This window comes from Lipotes vexillifer, unplaced genomic scaffold (assembly GCF_000442215.2).
Source record: "Lipotes vexillifer unplaced genomic scaffold, Lipotes_vexillifer_v1.1 scaffold915, whole genome shotgun sequence".
In the NCBI taxonomy this organism is placed as follows: Eukaryota; Metazoa; Chordata; class Mammalia; order Artiodactyla; family Lipotidae; genus Lipotes; species Lipotes vexillifer.
In genome coordinates, this window is record NW_006792531.1 from 257,881 (window position 1) to 278,404 (window position 20,524).

Genomic DNA, 20,524 nt, shown 5'->3' on the forward strand with positions numbered 1-20,524 from the left:
GTTTATTTCATTCTGATCAAACACTCTATGTACCATTTCCAATTACATTTTAAAATAACATATTTAAATTATCAAGTACTGTACTTATCCTACAAATATACTTAAGGTTAAATCAGAGATACCATATGTGGCATGGCAAAAAAAAAAGCTCTAATTCTAATATGTTTATTATTCAAGACTTACAAAATAATGACCCACTCTAGAATGGGTCAAAAAAATGACCCATTTTTAGAATTTATGAGCTTAAACAGATATCTTCCTTACAGTGTTAATATTTATTAATACATGACATGATAATAATATTTCTATATTTTTATTAAACACAAAAACTTGAGCTCAAATTACATATTCATATGGATTCATTTCTGCCAAAAATGTAAACTATTTTTAAGCTGACACACAGAGTCTGTAATTAAAACTTAAGTAGAAGTGATAAAATTATTTTTTCCTACTGAGGATATTGATTCAGGATTTTATTTTATTCAAAATTTCTGTGTTTGAAGGTAGTAAAGGGGAGACTCCCATTCATATCTCAGCCTATACTGAGCCATGTATAGTCATTATTAAAAATAAGTTTTTTTAAAAAACCTTTTTCCAACTCCTTGTTTTAATACTAAAACATTTATTGTACTTGATATGAACTTCTAATGTAAAAAGAAATATCAAGAAAAAAACAAAAACAAACTATAATCCAGACGTTTGGAGATAGAGCAAAGGACAAATTTTACTTAGTGCTTTTTAAAGGCAAGTTGCTGTTACACTTAAAATTACATGTCTGAAAATTACCTTGAGACTGCATAGGAAAAAGGCCTACAAGAAATTAATGATTAATTGTGAAGATTTATATGTGCTATTCTGTTTAATCATAACTAAGAAAGAAATAAAAACAGGTTATAAGTCCAAAACTGAAGAAAGCTCAATGGGCTTAAAGCCATTATTCTAGAAAATAAATCCTGCCACACATCACAGGGAATGAACAAAGTAAATTTCAGGGTTTGGAAAATGTTTCTTGTGGGAGAAAATCCCATTAAAGTAGATATGAATTACTTCAAAATAAGATCCATGGTAGTGTCAACTGCCATTAACATGAAGGATACTTCCCTCTTTCTCATTTCATTACATTTGTATCAAATTCTATGACTTTTGTTTATGATCAATAAGCAGTTTCTTCTAAGATCACTGAAAGGTTACAACCTGGTTTACTCACAGTAATGATGATTTACTGGAATGTGAGTCATCCCTATTTAAATCAGCCTATTGAGTCATCAATTTTCAGAGGCACTGATGGGCTCGTTGTATTTATAACTGTCCTTTGGCTAATGGATATTTGAGTTCCTAACATAATTTAAGTCAAACATTGATTTTAGTTTATAAGACCCAGTTTCCTCCATCAAATATGCTCTTCATAGGAAGAGCATACATAGCTTCATTAGTAGTCAACTGAAGGAGAGACTCAACTGAGGGATGAACAGAGATGGGTAAATGGAGAATTCTGAGCTCAGCTGATTTTCATGATTAACCATAAAAAGTTTACTACATCTTTGAAATTAATTCATTTAAAATTTTTCTTTCACATTTTTGAAGATACATGTAAATATAAAATATTTAATGTAACATATTAATATATATAATAATCCTTACCACTCTCTTACCCACTGACATTTTAACATTTTTATCATTCACTGTGTAAGTTAGTAAGCAACTCTTGTTTCCTTTTCACCAAATATGTTTCCTTAAAAATCCTCCACAGGGCTTTGCCTCTTTTCTTCAGTGTGGACAGAGTTGGTATTTGTTTCAGAAAATACCATGCTTATCAAGGTCACATTTATTTCCTTGGGATCTAATGTTTTCTAGGCATGTGCTTGTATGTGACTAAACTGACTTAAGGCATTCAGGGCTTTCAATATCTGGAATATTCAGAAGTTTTAATAACTGGTCAGTAACTACAGCTAGTCCTCAAAAAGGCTGTTCTTTTAGCTCAGGATTTTACCCTCAAAATCTACATGCTTTTTCTCAGAGAAGGCTGGTTCTATCTTTTTAAAGTGCTACTTCTATGTGAATCACTGATGGTTTTGTTTTTGTTGCTTTTTTTGTTTTTTATCAGCAGTTAATACTCAAGCTAATCTGCCTAAAATTCTTCCTTGGTGAATATTTGAAATGTTGTATTTTTTCCATAGCAGTGTTTTCCAGATCTGCAAGTGCAGTGTATTCATGTCTATAATTTCTTAAAAATTTATTGACTGTCTTTTTAATGCAAGGCATTGTATTAAGCATAAGATATGTAGTGATCGATAGAATATACATAGTCTCTATCCTTGTGGAACTAGAGTAAAAAATAGTAAGGAGCTAAATATACATCTAATTCATTACATTTGTGGAATGTGCTATAAAGTTCTATTGTTCTGTGAGTGCAAAATAGGGTCTGCCATCTAAGAATGACTAATTCATCACTACCAGAATCTTGATATTGGCAAGCTACCAGCATATAAAAAACATAGGATTAGAAACCCAGATTTGTCATTTTATATTAAATGTGGCAAATGAATAACACAGATTTATTCAAAGTTCAGCAAATAAGTCTTGAACATAACCTGATAGCTGTCCCTGTGCTAGTCACTGAAAATCAAAAGGAAATGAGGCTGCCTTTTAGAAATTCATGGTATAAAGAGAAGTTATACATATACACTGATTATACTATTACAATGTGGTAAGTCCTCTGATAGAATAATGTATGCTATGGACTAAATGTATGTTACCTCCCCATCAATTTGTATGTTTAAACTTGAAATCCCAGTATGATAGCATTTAGAGATGGGACCTTTGGGAGGTAATTAGGATAAGATGAGGTAATGAGGGTGGGGCTCTCATGATGGGATCAGTGCCCTTATAAGAAGAGACACCAGAGAGCTTGCTTAGATGCTTTCTTTCTGCCATGTGAGGACACAGCAAGTACGTAGCCATCTGCAAGCCAGGAAGAGAGCTTTCACCAGAACCTGACCATGCCAGCATCCTGATCTTGGATTTCTAGACTCTAGAACTGGGAGAAATACCTGTTGTTTAAGTCACTTAGTCTGTGGTATTTTGTGTGGCAGCCTAGAGGACTAATAGAATGTACAAAGTAAATTGGTGGTTTAGAGGAAAGAATAATTAATTTTGCTTAGAGCAACAAAGGTGGCTCCAAAGAAAGTGATATTTGAGCCCAATCTTAAAGGATACATAAAATTTCATTATGTAGAGAAGAGGATGAAAGGGCATTTTAATCAGAAAAAAATTTAAAGACAGAAAAAAGTGGGGGAGGGTCTAAGGATGAATTCCAGAGTTCCATTTTATTTAACAAGGTAAATAGTGATACTAAAGACTGAGATAAGAAATAGAAAAAAAAAAAAAAAGGTGGATTTTACTAAATAGAGTGAAGGAGCACAATGCTAAGTTTGACCAAGATGGCTGTGTAAGTTAGCACTAAGCAATTGAAAATATAAGTGTGTAAATCAGAGAGAAAGAACGAAGGAACTGCTTTCAACATTTTGTGTCTATAGTGGATATTGGGTTTTCTGCCCAGGTCACCTCTTTAGGACCAAAGCATCTATTGACCAACTGCTGATGGAAAAGTTAAAGCTAAGTCATTCAGTGGGATTTTTCTTTGGTACCAAGGAGTTGATTTCTTCAAATCACATTCCTTCCTGTGGTTGGGTAAGCAGTGGATAAAGGAAGCTTGTGGACAGTGATTATAAATGCAGAGATTCAAACACCTGGAATCCCTATCTTTTTTGGGGACAACTCTAAAGGGCCCACCAAGTTCCAGGATTTCTGTAAATCAGCTGAAGGCTCAATTGCAACTACCGTTGACCCGTGAACAATGTGTGTTTGAACTGCACGGTTCCACTTATATTTAAATACGTTTCAGTCATAAATACTACAGTGCTACATGATTTGTCATTGTTGAATCCATGGATTCAGAACCACATATGAGGAGGAACCACATAGAGGGAGGGCCAACTGAAGTTAGACTTTCAACTGTGTGGAGGGTTGTTCAACAACTCTCTCATTGTTCAAGGGTCAACTGTACATTGTGATTCAACTTCTCATTCTGCCAGATCCTGCCTTTCTCACATTCTTACAGGTGAACTTCCTAAGAACATTGTCCATCAAATTTCCCATTAAAAATTCCATTTTCAGGAAACCCGATCTAAGATAGTACCAGCACCAATACCAGAACATCCATATGGAGAACTATTAGCCTTGCTAAGGAATGAGGAAAATTATGTGCTGCCATTGCTGCAGGATTTGGCTAAAACATACGAATATCCATGAGACGACAAGAGTAGATGCACAGGATTGGATGTTGAGGATGCTGAATGAAGGGGAACAGAACCAAAAAGAAAGTTGGAGATGAGTGAGTTTATCAATATGAGAGCATTATCCTGTGAAACAAAATTTAACACTCTGGCATCTACAGTATAAACTAACACAATATTGTAAAGCAACTATATTCTAATAAAAAAATAAAATAAAACAAAAAATGACAGTAAAAAAGAAAGTCACGATTTTTTTCCCTAGATCCCAATTCTCAGACCATGAACCCACTGACTAAAAGAGAGGCCTATGATGAAGGATCATTTTTTATGGTGACAAATGTACAACAGTAATTCCTCAGTACTTTACCTAAGAGACTCCTGACCTTTAATTCAGGTACCTCAGCACTGGGAAGTAGGAAATATCCAGATCATTCAAGAGTTGATGTAAATGTGAACATAGAGAGTAGTGAAATACAATATATTAAAAGGAGCCAAATAGAATGTATAGAACCCCAAATACATTATGTGTATTGACAAACTTTTCTGCAGATCAAACACCACAGAAAAAATATCAGTGAGCTTACAGACATAATAGAACTTATCCATACAGAAGTGCAGAGGGAAAAAAGATACTGAAACAAATACATATCTGGCTTTGGTGAATAGTAGGATGACCCTAAGAACTCTAACAATAGTCATATTAGAGTTCCAGAAAGGAGGTAGAGGGAAATCGAAGATATAATGGACTAACATTTTCCAAATTTGTTCAAAATTATAAGGCTACATGCCCTAGAGCTCAAAAAGTTCCAATAAGGAAAAAAGCAAAGCAAAAACATGTAGTTCAAAGGTTATAATATCATTGTTACAATGAAAATTTTAAAAGCAGTCAGAAAAGATTAAATTCAGGGGAATAAACATAAGAAAGTTGTTGGCTTTGTATCAGAAACAATGCAAACCAAAATATATTGGAACAATATCTTTAAAAAGTTGAAAAATCTGTCAGCCTAGAATTCTATATCCAGAAAAATCCCTCAGAAATGAAGCTTAAATAAAAATATGTTCAGGAAAATAAAAACTTGGAGAATTCATCACCCAAATATCTGAAGAAACCAAAGATTCTTCAGGCTGAAGAAACAGTAAACCAGAGTTTCACTAATAAATAAAAAATACTGTGAATAGTAACTGTGGGTAAATAAAATAAATTATTTCATTTTAAAATTTCTTTAAAATATATTTTATTGTTTAAAATAAAAAATAACATATTTGTGGGGTTTATGACGTACATAGATGTAGATTATTTGACAATAAAAGTATAAAGAAGAGGAGGGTATAATAGAAATGTACTGTTATACATTTCTTACATTAAAACTGAAGAGGCATAATATTACTTGAAGAAAGACTGTGATAAGATGCATATTGCAAATCCTAGAGCTCTTACTGTATAAACTTAAAAGTTATAGCTAGTAAGACCATGGTAGAGAAAAACTGAATAATGAAAGTATTTAAATAGTCAAAAAGAATTCAGGGACAAAGAACAAAAAATATGGGACACTCTCTTTCTTGGTGCTGCCTATGAAGGTGGCAGCCATCTCCTTGGCATCATGGCCGCCCTCAGACCTCTCACGAAGCCAAAGATAATCAAAAAGAGGACCAAGAAGTCCATCTAACATGAGTCAGACCGATATGTCAAAATTATGTGGAACTGGCAGAAACACAGGGACATTGACAATAGGACTTGCAGAAGATTCAGGGGCCAGATCTTGATGCCCAGCATTGGTTATCGGAGAAATAAGAAAACAAAGCACATGCTGTCCAGTGGCTTCTGGGAGTTCCTGGTCCACAATGTAAAGAAATTGAAATGCTGCTGATGTGCAACAAATCTTACTGTGCTGAGATTGCTCACAACGTCTCCTCTGAGAACCACAAGGCCATTGTGGAAAGAGCAGCCTAGCTGGTCATGAGTCACCAATCCCAACGCCAGGCTGCACAGCAAAGAAAATGAATAGACAGCTTGTGTGCACATTGTATTTGTTTTAACAAAACCATAAAACTCAAAAAAAAAAATGTATATGGGACAAATTGAAAACAAATAGCCAAATCATACTTTAAAACAACCATGTAAATTATTAGATTAATTATAAATGCTCTAAACTTTCCAAATAAAAGCCAAAGAATATTACACTGGATTTAAAAGCTAAATCCAATTGTATGTCATCTAGAGGAAGTACATTTTAAATATGAAGTTACAGATTGTCTAACAGTAAAATGATGGGAAAATATACAGAGAAGTCCTCACAATCAGGAATATTAACAAAGATGAGAAGAAGCATTTCATAATAAAAGTGTCATGAAAATATAATAATTCTGAATATGTATCTAATAACATTCACAAATCTATGAAGCAAAAACTGAAAAATACTGTAAACAAAATTAGACAAATCCACAATTATAGGTGAAATTTCTGCAGAAAATTACTAAGGAGATCAAAGACTTGAATAAAGTATCAATCAGCAGGACATAACTGAAATCATAGAATAATTCACCCAACAACGGAACAAAGTTCCAAGAGCACATTCAACAAGTGGAACATAAAATAAAATTAATTAAGGCTTAACTGATAAAAAGAAACTGAACAGTTGTTTGGGATACCTTCCATATGATTTCACATTAAATGGAGGCATATTGTGTAAATGACTCCTTAGTGGTTATCCAGACTATCAAGTATACACATCACTTATTAAAGATAATAGAAAGCAATTTCAGTTTGAAAGCAGGACTTTCTGTCTACTTAATACTACAGCAGTATTGAGTACATTACTTGGAAATGCCCTATAATTAATTTTCCATTCCTTAACTGGAGGAGAATATTGTCTCTGCTGTGGATGCCTCAGATACCTTGTAATTTTATGTAAGAATTTCAAGGGATTTTATGCCATTTTTAGCTTGTCACCTGTGTGTGATTATCCCAGAAAACATAATCTCTTTTCCCCAAAACTCACTGTTTATCTACTAATTATGTTTAAACTAATTACTATACCTTACTACTTCCCCACTGAAGAACAGGCTTAGACATATACATCCTCTTGATTATGTGATTTTTAGAATGGATGGTTTGTTTGGTATACTCCCTAGCAACATCTCCCTGGGCTGTAAGTTAACATTAATTTTGGGGAGTTCATTGTGATGGTGTTGATTTCTTATTATAGCCTATTTAGTAGTTTTATCCTCTAAGATCACAAAGATTTTCTCTGATATTTTCTTAAACAAATTGTGGTATATCCAAAAAATAAAATGAAACAAACTACTAGACATAGCGTTTGCAAATCTCAAAAAATGTGCTGAGCTACCTAGGACACAAAAGAACACATGCTATATGAACCCATGTATATACTATCATAGAATAGGTAAACCTAATCTATAGTAATGGGATGTCACTTGTTGCCTAGGCCAGAGGTGAGGGTGGGTAAAATACAAATGGATACAAGGAAAATTTGGGGTGGGAGTGTGATGGAAATATTCTGTATCTTGATAGGGTTGATGATCATATGGGTGTATACATTTGACAAACTCACCAAATTGTAAATTTAAAATAGATGCTATTTTATTGCATGTAAATCACACTTCAATAAACTTAATAAGTAAAAACAAAACAAAACAAAAAAAACTATTGTGTTGGGAGAAGAATGGAAATAGGGGACTAGCTAAAGTGTTATGAATAATCTGAGCAATCATGGTTTAAATAGTAGAAATGGAAAAGAAGAAGACAGATTTAGGATATGTTTTGAAGGCAATTTTACATGATATGTGGATAATTTATATGTGTACATTTGGGAGTGGGGATTCTGATGGACAATGAGAAATAAGGAGAATCCCTGAAAGTTTGGCTTAGGAAATTGGATGGAGTTATTTATTCAAAAAAGTTAATCTGAAAGGAGCGTTTGGTAGTTGAGTTCTATGAGAATCAAGAGTTCTATCTTGGCTGTGTTAATTTTAAGATGCTTTTTAAAACACCTGAAGACAAATATCCAGCAGGGTGTTAGATATATGATTCTGGAGTTGCAGGGCATGTTTGGATCTTAAGGTACAGATGTGGAAGTCACAGCAAACAAGTTCTATTTAAAGCTGAAGCTTAAAAAAATGTCGCCTAGAGAGCCCAGGACATTTAGTGGTTGAGGAGGAGAAAAGGAACCAGCAAAGGAGACTGCGATGAAGCAGCTAACAATGCAGGCACTCAGGTACAAGCTCATGGGGTCATAGACATTAAGAGATAAAGAGAGTTCTAGGAAGAAAAGTGAGCAGCTATGTTGAAAGCAATGGAAAGGTCTAGTTAAGGAAAGAACGGTGACCACTGAATAATTTTTTTTGTGACCCTTACAAGAATTTTCTCTGAGATAGAAGGGATGGAAACTTGATTGGACTGATGTAGAAGATCATATGACATGACTCTATTTGTCAAGAAAATCTACAATGAACTGGGAAGGAATGGAACAGTGGTAGGAAGATGATTAAGGTCAAGGTCATGGAAGGTTTTATTTGACTTGTTTTAAAAACCCAATATTAGTGCTTGTTTGTATGCTGGTGGTAATATTCCATCAAGAACTGAGAATTGGTTGATGAAAGAGAGGGAGTATTTGAGGAAAGTCTTTGAGAAAACATGGGATGCAAACCCCAAGTGGAGGAATATAATACATATTTAATACCATACTTCATTTTGGAATACATAACATTATGCTAAGAGAATGTATTGATATCATTGTGCTCTATGCTTTAATACTCAATTTAGAACTAAAAAAAATAAAATAAAACTCAGCAAAATAAGATTTCAATCAAGTTAAGATTTGGTTAACATTCTCTTATTTCTTTTTTGGTTTGGAACACACAATTTTCCCTGTTTTGTCTATTCTTCAGGAATATCTTGCCTTCATTAGATAACTACTATAAAGTTAAAATGAAAAGAATGCATTTTCTAAAGGTTATACTATTTGAGGTTGTATTTATTGAAGGAAGGAAACATATAAACAATTTTATCCTGTTGGAAAACATAGTTTCACCTGAGCCACAAATAAGACTGTGGAAACAAAAGACAGAATCTGAGAATTTGGTTGCAGGGTCTTCTGTTCAAAAGAATACAGTTCTTGAAAAATCGGTAGCCACAGTAACAGCCATTCCCAGTCCTGTGATCTACAGAGCATAGGACCCTGTTAGGTGTCACAAAATTGCACACCAGTCACTAGGGAAAGGTTGAATTTCTATAGTCAGTTCTTGAACAGCCACTAACAATCATTCGGAGCTAATGACATTCTTCATCTAATGTGGTGAATAGAGCCATTGAAATATTTAAGGGCCAGAGCAAGAAGTGAAGAAAAAGCTGTGGCTTCAAAATCCCTGGAAACAAAGGATGTCTTACAAATGAGAAGAAAACTTCAGATTGTGAAAGCCTGAGGTCCGGTCTCAGGGAAAAAGAAAGTGAGAAAAGCAGATTATTTTCCCCAAATACTGGCATTTAAGCTTCTAGTACTTCCACGGGGGTGACCATCAAGATCGTGAGAGGATCTCCTACTCTTGCTGGTAGATCTGTGGAGCTTGGGCTAACCCCTCACTCCTTCAAACATAGATAATAACACTAAAACAGGTGTATCAGTGAGGATCCTTTAGGTGCAAGTCACTGAATAAACTAAAAGTGGCTTAAACGAGAATAATTCGCTACCTCGCATAACAGGAAGTCCCAAGGTCGGCTCTGTCAGAGTTGGTTACCTGCTCAGCTCCATGATGTGAGGGCTCCTGTCACTCTCTCTGGGAGTCTCTTGACTTTCCCCTTTGGGGCACAAAAAGAATACAAGTAGCTCCTAACATAGAGGCCTCACGTGGCAGTGCCAAAGGCAGGAACAATTGAGTCCCTACTTTATTTCTCCTTTTTTAATTATGAGGAAAACAATCCCAGAGGCCTCTCACTAGACTTTCCTCTTTGTCTTGTTTTTCTAATACATGACCATGTATAACAAATCACTGATAAGGGAAATGAAATTATAATGGCTGGCATAGACTGATGAGCATCTACCCTAGTTAAGATTTGGTTAACATTCTCTTATTTCTTTTTTGGTTTGGAACACACAATTTTCCCTGTTTTGTCTATTCTTCAGGAATATCTTGCCTTCATTAGATAACTACTATAAAGTTAAAATGAAAAGAATGCATTTTCTAAAGGTTATACTATTTGAGGTTGTATTTATTGAAGGAAGGAAACATATAAACAATTTTATCCTGTTGGAAAACATAGTTTCACCTGAGCCACAAATAAGACTGTGGAAACAAAAGACAGAATCTGAGAATTTGGTTGCAGGGTCTTCTGTTCAAAAGAATACAGTTCTTGAAAAATCGGTAGCCACAGTAACAGCCATTCCCAGTCCTGTGATCTACAGAGCATAGGACCCTGTTAGGTGTCACAAAATTGCACACCAGTCACTAGGGAAAGGTTGAATTTCTATAGTCAGTTCTTGAACAGCCACTAACAATCATTCGGAGCTAATGACATTCTTCATCTAATGTGGTGAATAGAGCCATTGAAATATTTAAGGGCCAGAGCAAGAAGTGAAGAAAAAGCTGTGGCTTCAAAATCCCTGGAAACAAAGGATGTCTTACAAATGAGAAGAAAACTTCAGATTGTGAAAGCCTGAGGTCCGGTCTCAGGGAAAAAGAAAGTGAGAAAAGCAGATTATTTTCCCCAAATACTGGCATTTAAGCTTCTAGTACTTCCACGGGGGTGACCATCAAGATCGTGAGAGGATCTCCTACTCTTGCTGGTAGATCTGTGGAGCTTGGGCTAACCCCTCACTCCTTCAAACATAGATAATAACACTAAAACAGGTGTATCAGTGAGGATCCTTTAGGTGCAAGTCACTGAATAAACTAAAAGTGGCTTAAACGAGAATAATTCGCTACCTCGCATAACAGGAAGTCCCAAGGTCGGCTCTGTCAGAGTTGGTTACCTGCTCAGCTCCATGATGTGAGGGCTCCTGTCACTCTCTCTGGGAGTCTCTTGACTTTCCCCTTTGGGGCACAAAAAGAATACAAGTAGCTCCTAACATAGAGGCCTCACGTGGCAGTGCCAAAGGCAGGAACAAGCGAGTCCCTATTTTATTTCTCCTTTTTTAATTATGAGGAAAACAATCCCAGAGGCCTCTCACTAGACATTCCTCTTTGTCTTGTTTTTCTAATACATGACCATGTGTAACAAATCACTGATAAGGGAAATGAAATTATAATGGCTGGCATAGACTGATGAGCATCTACCCCTGGGGGTAGGGAAGCCCCTTAAAAATACACAAAAAACTAGTTCCTAAATAAAGCTGGGTTTCTGTCAGCAGAGTAGAAAAGATAAATGTGACCACTGAGAAGAGGGGGCAATGCTATTATTGTCCAATCAAGCCGCTCTTATGGGAAATACAATAGAAGAGCCCAGCCTCACACCCCAGACTACATATTCTGACCTCCATCCAATCTGTCATCAAATAGTACAGTTAACCCTTAGCTGTAGCTTTACTTTCTTTCCTTGACTATAAATCCTTTTCCCTTGTCATCCTGTTTGTCTCAAAAAATAGTAGCTAATGAGTTGTCTGCCTCCAGCCTCATCGATTTTCAAAAATTTTGCATATTGTAGCCAGACTGATCTTTCTAAAGGCAGATCTAATCATGTCACCATCTTCCTTAAGAGCTTATCACAATTCCTCATTGCATTACATCTGAAGGTTGAACTCTTCAGAATCATGTCCATGTAGTTGTTCTTCGATGCAGGTGGAGGGAGGCTCCTCTGGCCTTCAGCTCCACCGTATGGAACATGCAGTCCCCTTGGTGTAGGAGGAGAGAAACAGAAGACTCCCAAGTAGGGTCTCCATTGTCCACAAAAAGTGAGGTGCCCAGCTCATCTGAAAGAGGCTGAGAAGCACCATCTTTCATTCACCCAGAAGGGGAGGAGGACATACTTTTAGGGAACACTATTGTTATAGATCCAGAGATGTGCCTCCCAGATCCCCCTTCAAGGAAGGTCTTGCTACCCAACTGCAGAGAATTTGTCTGTCTCAGCAGGTGAGAGCTGCCTTGTCTGAGGTCACACCTTTCCTGGGGTAGCCCAGTTGTAACTGAGTGAGGCACGGGGATAAAGACATGGCCATTTTGGCCCATGCACATAACTCCAAGAGGCACTGCTCACTTGAGGACTCCCTGCTGGAGTGGCCAGGGCTTCCTTGTGCTTGCTTCACAGTTGACTTCTTCCTCTTCTCTATCTTGTTTCAACATTTCTTTCATACATTTTGATCCTTTATGAACATCTTGTACCCCATACTCTATGTGGTATCTGCTTCTGGACATTACAGCCTGCAACAACTAGTAATTTCTAGCAGAAAGTCCTTTAACCCTCAACTCTTTTTTCTGTGTCAAAGATCTTTACCTAACTTGAATATTTTTCACTCCAGATTTGTAGAAATAGAGTTCCCTCAGTGTATCACCAAAATTTTGCAGATAAAATGCAATTTATTAAGTACTTAAGTGCTCTTTTTTGTTTTGTTTTTCTTTTCCACTCTCTCATTCTCTCTAAGGCTGCCCATGAGTAGATAGGTGCTTAGAAGAAAAATCATCTGCCCAGACCCAATAGTTATTAAACCAGGGAGTTCTCCGATCCTCCTTTGCCCTTTATAACTTTACAGCTTGTTACCTTTATAACTAGTTTAAACCACCACTGCCTGGAGCTCCCTTTCCCTCTTCCCTTTGAGGGGCTCACTGCTACTCAGCTCAGCATCAGTACCTCCAAAAAACTTCCAAAGTTGTCCCCTATCCTTGCATGGCTGTCATCCTGTGTTGCTCTGATAGCTAATACCCCAAACATTTATCCCCATCTTGGTGCCTATCAATACTGTATTATAATCATCTTTGCCTATCTAGCATCTCTGATGGCTGACCAGTGCCTGGTACATCTTTCTTTACCTACTTCTCAAAAGGGTTTTGAGTGATTCAGTGTCAGCACATAGTAGGTACTGAAAAGCATTTACTGAATGAATTTAATAATGCTCTTTTTTCCTCCAGCTTTGCACTGACTCTGTCATCCTAGGAGATTGAGTTAAAAGTGGAAAAAATAGTGCTAGAATGTATTGCAACAAACATCTGTGAGTCTAAAGGAATTTGGTTCATTAATGTTTCTTTTCCAGTTCTGATAGCTGGCTGTACTCGGCTGACTACAAAATGCGATGTAGCACATTGGGAAGGGCTGACTACAAAATGCGACGTAGCACATTGGGAAGGGCAGAGGTATCTAGTGAATGGAGAACTCTTCCTAGACAGAGCTATTTTCTGTTCTTTTTTTTTTTCCACAAGCCCACGTTCAACATCTATGACATGCAAGACCACTCAGGTATTACTATCTCAGTCAGTTTAGATAATCACATTCAAGATGTATGTGTGTAACAGGAATTATGATATGAGTATTCACATTCTGGTTCTCTTCCCTGCCCCCAAATACTATCCCCATTAATTTTATTTGCAATTAAGCAGATGAGGGGAGAAATATTCTGAGCAAAATGTTTCATGAGGTAAGATGAAGGTGAGTGTGGGAAGAGGATGGGAGTGTAAATATTCATATTGATTTTTTTGTGGCCATTGTATGTATTTCTGCATATGACAGTCAATTTCTGGTTTGTGAAGTAAGTTGATTAAACATTTCCTGTGAGTTTAATGATCAGCATTTGCATGAGGAAGAATGGGGGTGATCTGCAAACTCCATGGTGAGAAAAAGTGAAATGAGGGATGAAAATGCAATGTACAGGAGAATCACTTTATATTCCATGACAACTGTGTCATTGTGCGAGTTACTCTCAAAATATGAAGTGAGAGGAAAATATAAGGGCACAGTATCTAAAAACTGTGATTGGATAGCAGGATGAAATATTGCCTGATTAAAAATGTATCAGGGTTAGGAGGATAGGAAGGAATAGGCATTAGTCAAAAAGAATAGGAATACTATCTATTAGAAGGAATAAATATGCACAAAATTAAAAGCTGTATGGGGCTTATATTCGTTTAGAAGACACTGATAATAAACCCTGAACTTGGTAGATATTCACTAACCTTTTCTATCTGGGATCTCCCAAGTCTCCATGATTCAGTATCTGAAGGATTAGTGCCTATAATTCAGGGCACCTCCAGGACCCTGAATTAATGCCATCACTAGTGTTCTTCCTGATTGATGAGTGTCATACTGATCATCACCTCTGATGTGCATGAATGTTTAAACATAGCTTCTCTCTGTAAGCAGCAAAAGCCTCAGAAATTTTATTAAATTAAATTTTAATAGAATAAATCTATTTTAGTGTCCTTTCAGTGAATTCAGGGTTACTAAAGTAGGAGGTGATTAAATTCGTTAAATTCTCTTGGCAACTGCCTGCTGCTACCAGGTCTCATTCCTTTAAGGCACAGGGCTGTGGCTTTATCTTCACAGCAGCTCATTCAACAGTTCCCAGATGTCTTCCTCCGGTTTATTTTGGGAGCTTCACCCTGTAAAATGAGTTTAGTCCATCATCTCCCCTTATCTGGCTGAAGCACATTCTGTCAAGGGATTCTACTTTTCCTGAGGTACTTAGCACCTACTGACAATAATCATTTTTTTTCTGAACAGATAAAGAGAGAAAGAAGGCAAAAGAGCATGAAAGGTACTTTTTACTGATTTTAAACTAAAGAAAAAATGACAGTGTCCACCTTATACAATCAAAATAGCTCTGCTTTTAAAAATAAGTTTCTCAAACTTGATGAGCAGCTGATTCTGATGAATTCAATTGTAGTAGAGCATGGTTTACTGAGGGTTTGGAAAAATGATCAAATAATAACATTAAGTCATACAGGGAATTGGGAGATATTACATTCTTTTATAATAAAAGTGTTCATAACATAAATGTTTTTCTCTGGTCAAGGAATACTTACTAATGGAGAAATACTTAACCCTTGATAATTACTAAGTTAAAAAAAAAACTTTGACAATTAAAAATCCATTAACAATCCTAAGTCTACACTGCTATCTAGGTGTACTTCAGAGAGTATTATTGTTTGGATAACAAAAGAAAATTATGCAAGTGGAAAAAAATTGAACCACTCTACAAAAGAACGATGTTGGGAGATTATAATATCCTTCATGAAATAGTACTTTATTAAAGACCAGAAAAAATCTTTTATCAATGGTTGCATACAAAAAGCTGCCATTAATCTATGACACTGATGCCAATGAGAGCATCATCTTCCAGGTAGAAAGTTCATTTACGTAACTGAATAAAAAGGGAGCATTTTCTAGCATTTTTATTTCACTTCTTATTGCTGTGTGCTTTGAATAAAATAATCTCCCTTATTTTTCATAGAAAATAAAAACGTACATTACCTATGCAATACAAATAAATACATATTTTATTGATTTCTTTTTTTAATTGTTAAATATACAAATATAAAGACATGACATGATTTGTGTTTATCTAATAATTAGTGATGTTGAGCATCTATTCATGTGCCTCCTGGCCATCTGTATGTCTTCCTTGGTTAAATGTCTCTTTAGGTCTTCTACCCACATTTAACTGGATTGTTTGTTTTTTGATATTGAGCTCCATGAGCTGTTTGTATATTTGGGAGATTAATCCTTTGTCAGTTGTTTCATTTGCAAATATTTTCTCCCATTCTGAGGGATGTCTTTTTGTCTTGTTTATGGTTTCCTTTGCTGTGCAAAAGCTTTTAAGACTAATTAAGTCCCATTTGTTTATTTTTGTTTTTATTTCTGTTACTCTAGGAGGTGGGTCAAAAAAGATCTGCTGTGGTTTATGTCAAAGGATGTTTTTCCTTTGTCTTCCTCTAAAAGCTTGAAAGTGTCTGGTCTTACATTTAAGTCTTTAATCCATTTGGAGTTTATTTTTTTGTATGGTGTTAAGTAGTGTTCTAATTTCATTGTTTTACATGTAGCTGTCCAGTTTTCCCATCACCACTTATTGAAGAGGCTGTCTTTTCTCCATTGTATGTTCTTGCCTCCTTTGTCATAAATTAGGTGCTCATATATGTGTGGGTTTATCTCTGGGCATTCTATCCTGTACCACTGATCTATATTTCTGTTTTGTGCCAGTGCTATACTGTCTTGATTACTGTAGCTTTGTGGTATAATTTGAAGTCAGGGAGCCTGATTCCTCCAACTCAGTTTTTCTTTCTCAAGATTGCTTTGGTTATTCGGAGTCTTTTGTGTTTCCATACAAATTGTAAGATTTTTTTATTCTAATTCTGTGAAGAATGCCATTGGTAGTTTCATAGGGATTGCATTGAATCTGTAGATTGCTTTGCATAGTATAGTCATTTTCAAAATATTGATTCTTCCAATCCAAGAACATGGTATATTTCTCCATCTGTTTATGTCATCTTTGATTTCTTTCATCAGTGTTTTATAGTTTTCTGAGTACAAGTCTTTTGCCTTCTTAGGCAGGTTTATTCCTAGGTATTTTATTCTTTTTGTTGCAGTGGTAAATGGGAGTGTTTCCTTAATTTCTCTTTCTGATGTTTTGTCGTTGGTGTATAGGAATCGCCTCACGCTGGTCAGAATGGCCATTATCAAAAAATCTAGAAACAATAAATGCTGGAAACAGTGTGGTGAAATGGGAATCCTCATGCACTGTTGGTGGGAATGTAAATTGATACAACCACTATGGAAAACAGTATGGAGATTCTTTTAAAAACTAAAAATAGAACTACCATATGACCCAGCAAACCCACTACTGGGCATAAACCATGGGAAAACCATAATTCAAAAAGAGACCACAGTGTACCACAATGTTCACTGCAGCACTATTTACAGTACCCAGCACATGGAAGCAACCTAAGTGTCCATTGACAGATGAATGGATAAAGAAGATATGGCACATATATACAATGGAATATTACTCAGCCATAAAAAGAAACGAAACTGAATTATTTGTAGTGAGGTGGATGGACCTAGAGTCTGTCATACAGAGTGAAGTAAGTCAGAAAGAGAAAAACAAATACCATATACTAACACATCTATATGGAATCTAAAAGAAAAAAGAAAAGGTACTGATGAACCTAGTTGGAGGGCAGGAATAAAGAGGTAGACATAGAGAATGGACTTGAGGACATGGGGTGGGAGGGCGAAGCTGGGGCAAAGTGAGGGTAGCATTGTTGTCCTGCACAATATTTAATAACTATGTCCTATAAATGGGTGTGACCAAGAGAGTTCCATGTTGTGACAAGGTGGGCAAGGTGAAGATTACAAATAACATTTAGTCAATTGTGGGCCTGCAGAAGCCAGTGCTTAGGTGAATGTCAAAGTCAGGCCACATTTCCTAGCTGTGACAGCCTTTTTACTCCATTTTTGGACACTCTTCACATTTTTAAAAGTACACCCACCAGGTGCCCCTTGCTCCCTCCTGAATTTTCTCTTTCCCTTGCCTCTTTTCTCATTTTAGACCTAACATTTGCTTTCCCATCTATCACAATAGGGCTTCAAACTATTGAAGTTTCTGTAACTGTCTCCTTCCAAATCAAAAAGTTACTCCTTTCTTCTTCCATTGGATCATGTCAGAATATCTCCCATTTATATGCAAGGGATGCTAATGGACTAAGGATTTCCCTCACAGACAAATTTTCATATTTTCAACATCCTGGGGTGTGTTTATGCTTAAAAGGTGTATCAACCTATAAGAATTGTGGGCTCTAGGTGAGACATATTTTTGAATATGTAGGTCTTGAGAAAAGGATTTGTGAATGTTGTTCAGAGTTGAGCTCATGGAGAGAGAGGGTTTGGGAAGCAGTTAGTCCTCTGGTCCATTCCCAGCTTGGCCATTTACTAGTTATATGAAGCTGAGACCCTTGGTTTTCTCATCATAATTCAGTAATGGGAATTAAGTCAGATGCAATTTGTAAGGTGTTATGAGTTAATGTCTGTGTTATAATTCTTAAGCTATTCCTACCCTAAACTTCTCTTTATATACTTGTCTAAAGTCTCATTAATGAGGAGTTGGATCCTTAGCATATATTATTATTATTTCTAGATGCTTCTCATTTTTTGTTGGTGTGTATGGCTTAAAAGTAGTGTGATGTGCTTAAGTTGGCTGATTCTACCTCTGAAAACCTGATTGTGAGCCTTTTTTCCCAAATTCACATTGCAGTATTATTAAAGTGATAGCTTGAAGTAGGTCATACTGGGAAAATTTACAGCATGGAAATGAACAAACCCTACAAAAAAAGGCTCTGTTTTCTTCTGAAGGGGAAAAAAAAAAGTTAACCCTTTACTAGCACATTAGTGCCAAGAGTCCAGGCAGAGATTGAGAGAAAAGCCTTTTTTCTTTTCCCAATAACAAAATAGGATACTACATGTCCCGAGTTCTCATTTCCCTATGACTGTGTTTCCGCTAGGAGGGGAACGTATTTCCGAATTCTCTCCAAACCCAGCTCTACCTTCTGACCAAGGTGGCCTTAATGTTCTCTCCTGCCTTTTGTTTCCACAGTTGAGTTCAATTTCTCTCCATGACTGCAGTAGTCTTGACCCCTAAGCAATAGTCTTGAATGAAGTCTTCCTTGCTTGTTTAACTCCATCAGTGCAGTTTTTCTTTGACACTGCCCCAATTCCAATTTTTTGGCAATATCAATCTGTATTCACACCCCTCTTAAAGTATGTATTTCATGCTCCAAATATCAGGTGGCTCTGAGCTGTCAAATTCTTTGGCCATTTATTAGATAGTCTGCCTTATCTTGTCTCTATGATAGAAAAAAAGGCAACTTGTCTGATATTTACAGAGAATCCCAGGTAAATTTTATTGGCATCATTTATTTTATTTTATTTTTAAAAATATTCTTTCTATTTATTTCTTTGTTTTGAATTTTATTTTATTTTATTTTTATACAGCAGGTTCTCATTAGTTATCTATTTTATACATGTTAGCATATATATGTCAATCCCAATCTCCCAATTCATCCCACCACCATCACTGCCCCCTGCCCCTCTGCTTTCCCCCCTTGGTGTCCATATATTTGTTCTCTACATCTGTGTCTCTATTTCTGCCTTGCAAACTGGTTCATCTGTACCATTTTTCTACATTCCACATATATGCATTAATATAAAATACTTGTTTTCCTCTTTCTGACTTACTTCACTCTGTATGACAGTCTCTAGGTCCATCCACGTCACTTCAAATGACCCAATTTCATTCTTTTTATGGCTGAGTAATATTCCATTGTATATATTTACCACATCTTCTTTATCCATTCATCTGTTAATGGACATTTAAGTTGGCTCTGTGAGTTGTCTATTGTAAATAGGGCTGCAACGAACATTGGGATGCATGTGTCTTTTTGAATTATGGTTTTCTTTGGGTATATGTCCAATAGTGGGATTGCTGGGTCGTATGGTAATTCTATTTTTAGTTTTTTAAGGAACCTCCATCCTGTTCTCCATAGTGGCTGTATCAATTTAAATTCCCACCAACAGTGCAAGAGGGTTCCCTTTCCTCCACACCCTCTCCAGTATTTGTTGTTTGTAGATTTTATGATGATGCCCATTCTAACCAGTGTGAGGTAATATCTCACTGTAGTTTTGATTTGCATTTCTCTAATAATTAGTGATGTTGAGCAGCTTTTCATGTGCCTCTTGGGCATCTCTATGTCTTCTTTGGAGAAATGTCTATTTAGTTCTTCTGCCCATTTTTTGATTGAGTTGTTTGTTTTTTTTAATATTGAGCTGCATGAGCTGTTTATTTATTTTGGAGATTAATCCTTTGTTGATTCATTTGCAAATATATTCTCCCATTCTAAAGGTTGTCTTTTTGTCTTGTTTATAGCTTTCTTTGCTGTGCAAAAGCTTTTAAGTTTCATTAGGTCCCATTTGTTTATTTTTGTTTTTATTTCCATTACTCTAGGAGGTGGGTCAAAAAACCCTGCTGTGATTTATTTCAAAGAGTGTTCTTGCTATGTTTTCCTCTAAGAGTATTATAGTGTCTGGCCTTACATTTAGGTCTTTAATCCATTTTGAGTTTATTTTTTTGTATGGTGTTAAGGAGTATTCTAATTTCATTCTTTTACATATAGCTGTCCAGTTTTTCCAGCAACACTTATTGAAGGGACAGTCTTTTCTCCATTGTATATCCTTGCCTCCTTTGTCATAGATTAGTTGACCATAGGTGTGTGGGTTTATCTCTGGGCTTTCTATCCTGTTC

At 36.0% G+C, this 20,524-nt stretch overlaps 1 pseudogene; it reads left to right on the forward strand.

The window, feature by feature from the left end:
* Positions 1 to 5,896: 5,896 nt before the first annotated feature.
* On the forward strand, positions 5,897 to 6,301 carry LOC103083709 (putative 60S ribosomal protein L32' pseudogene; annotated as a pseudogene).
* The last annotated feature ends 14,223 nt before the right edge of the window (positions 6,302 to 20,524 follow it).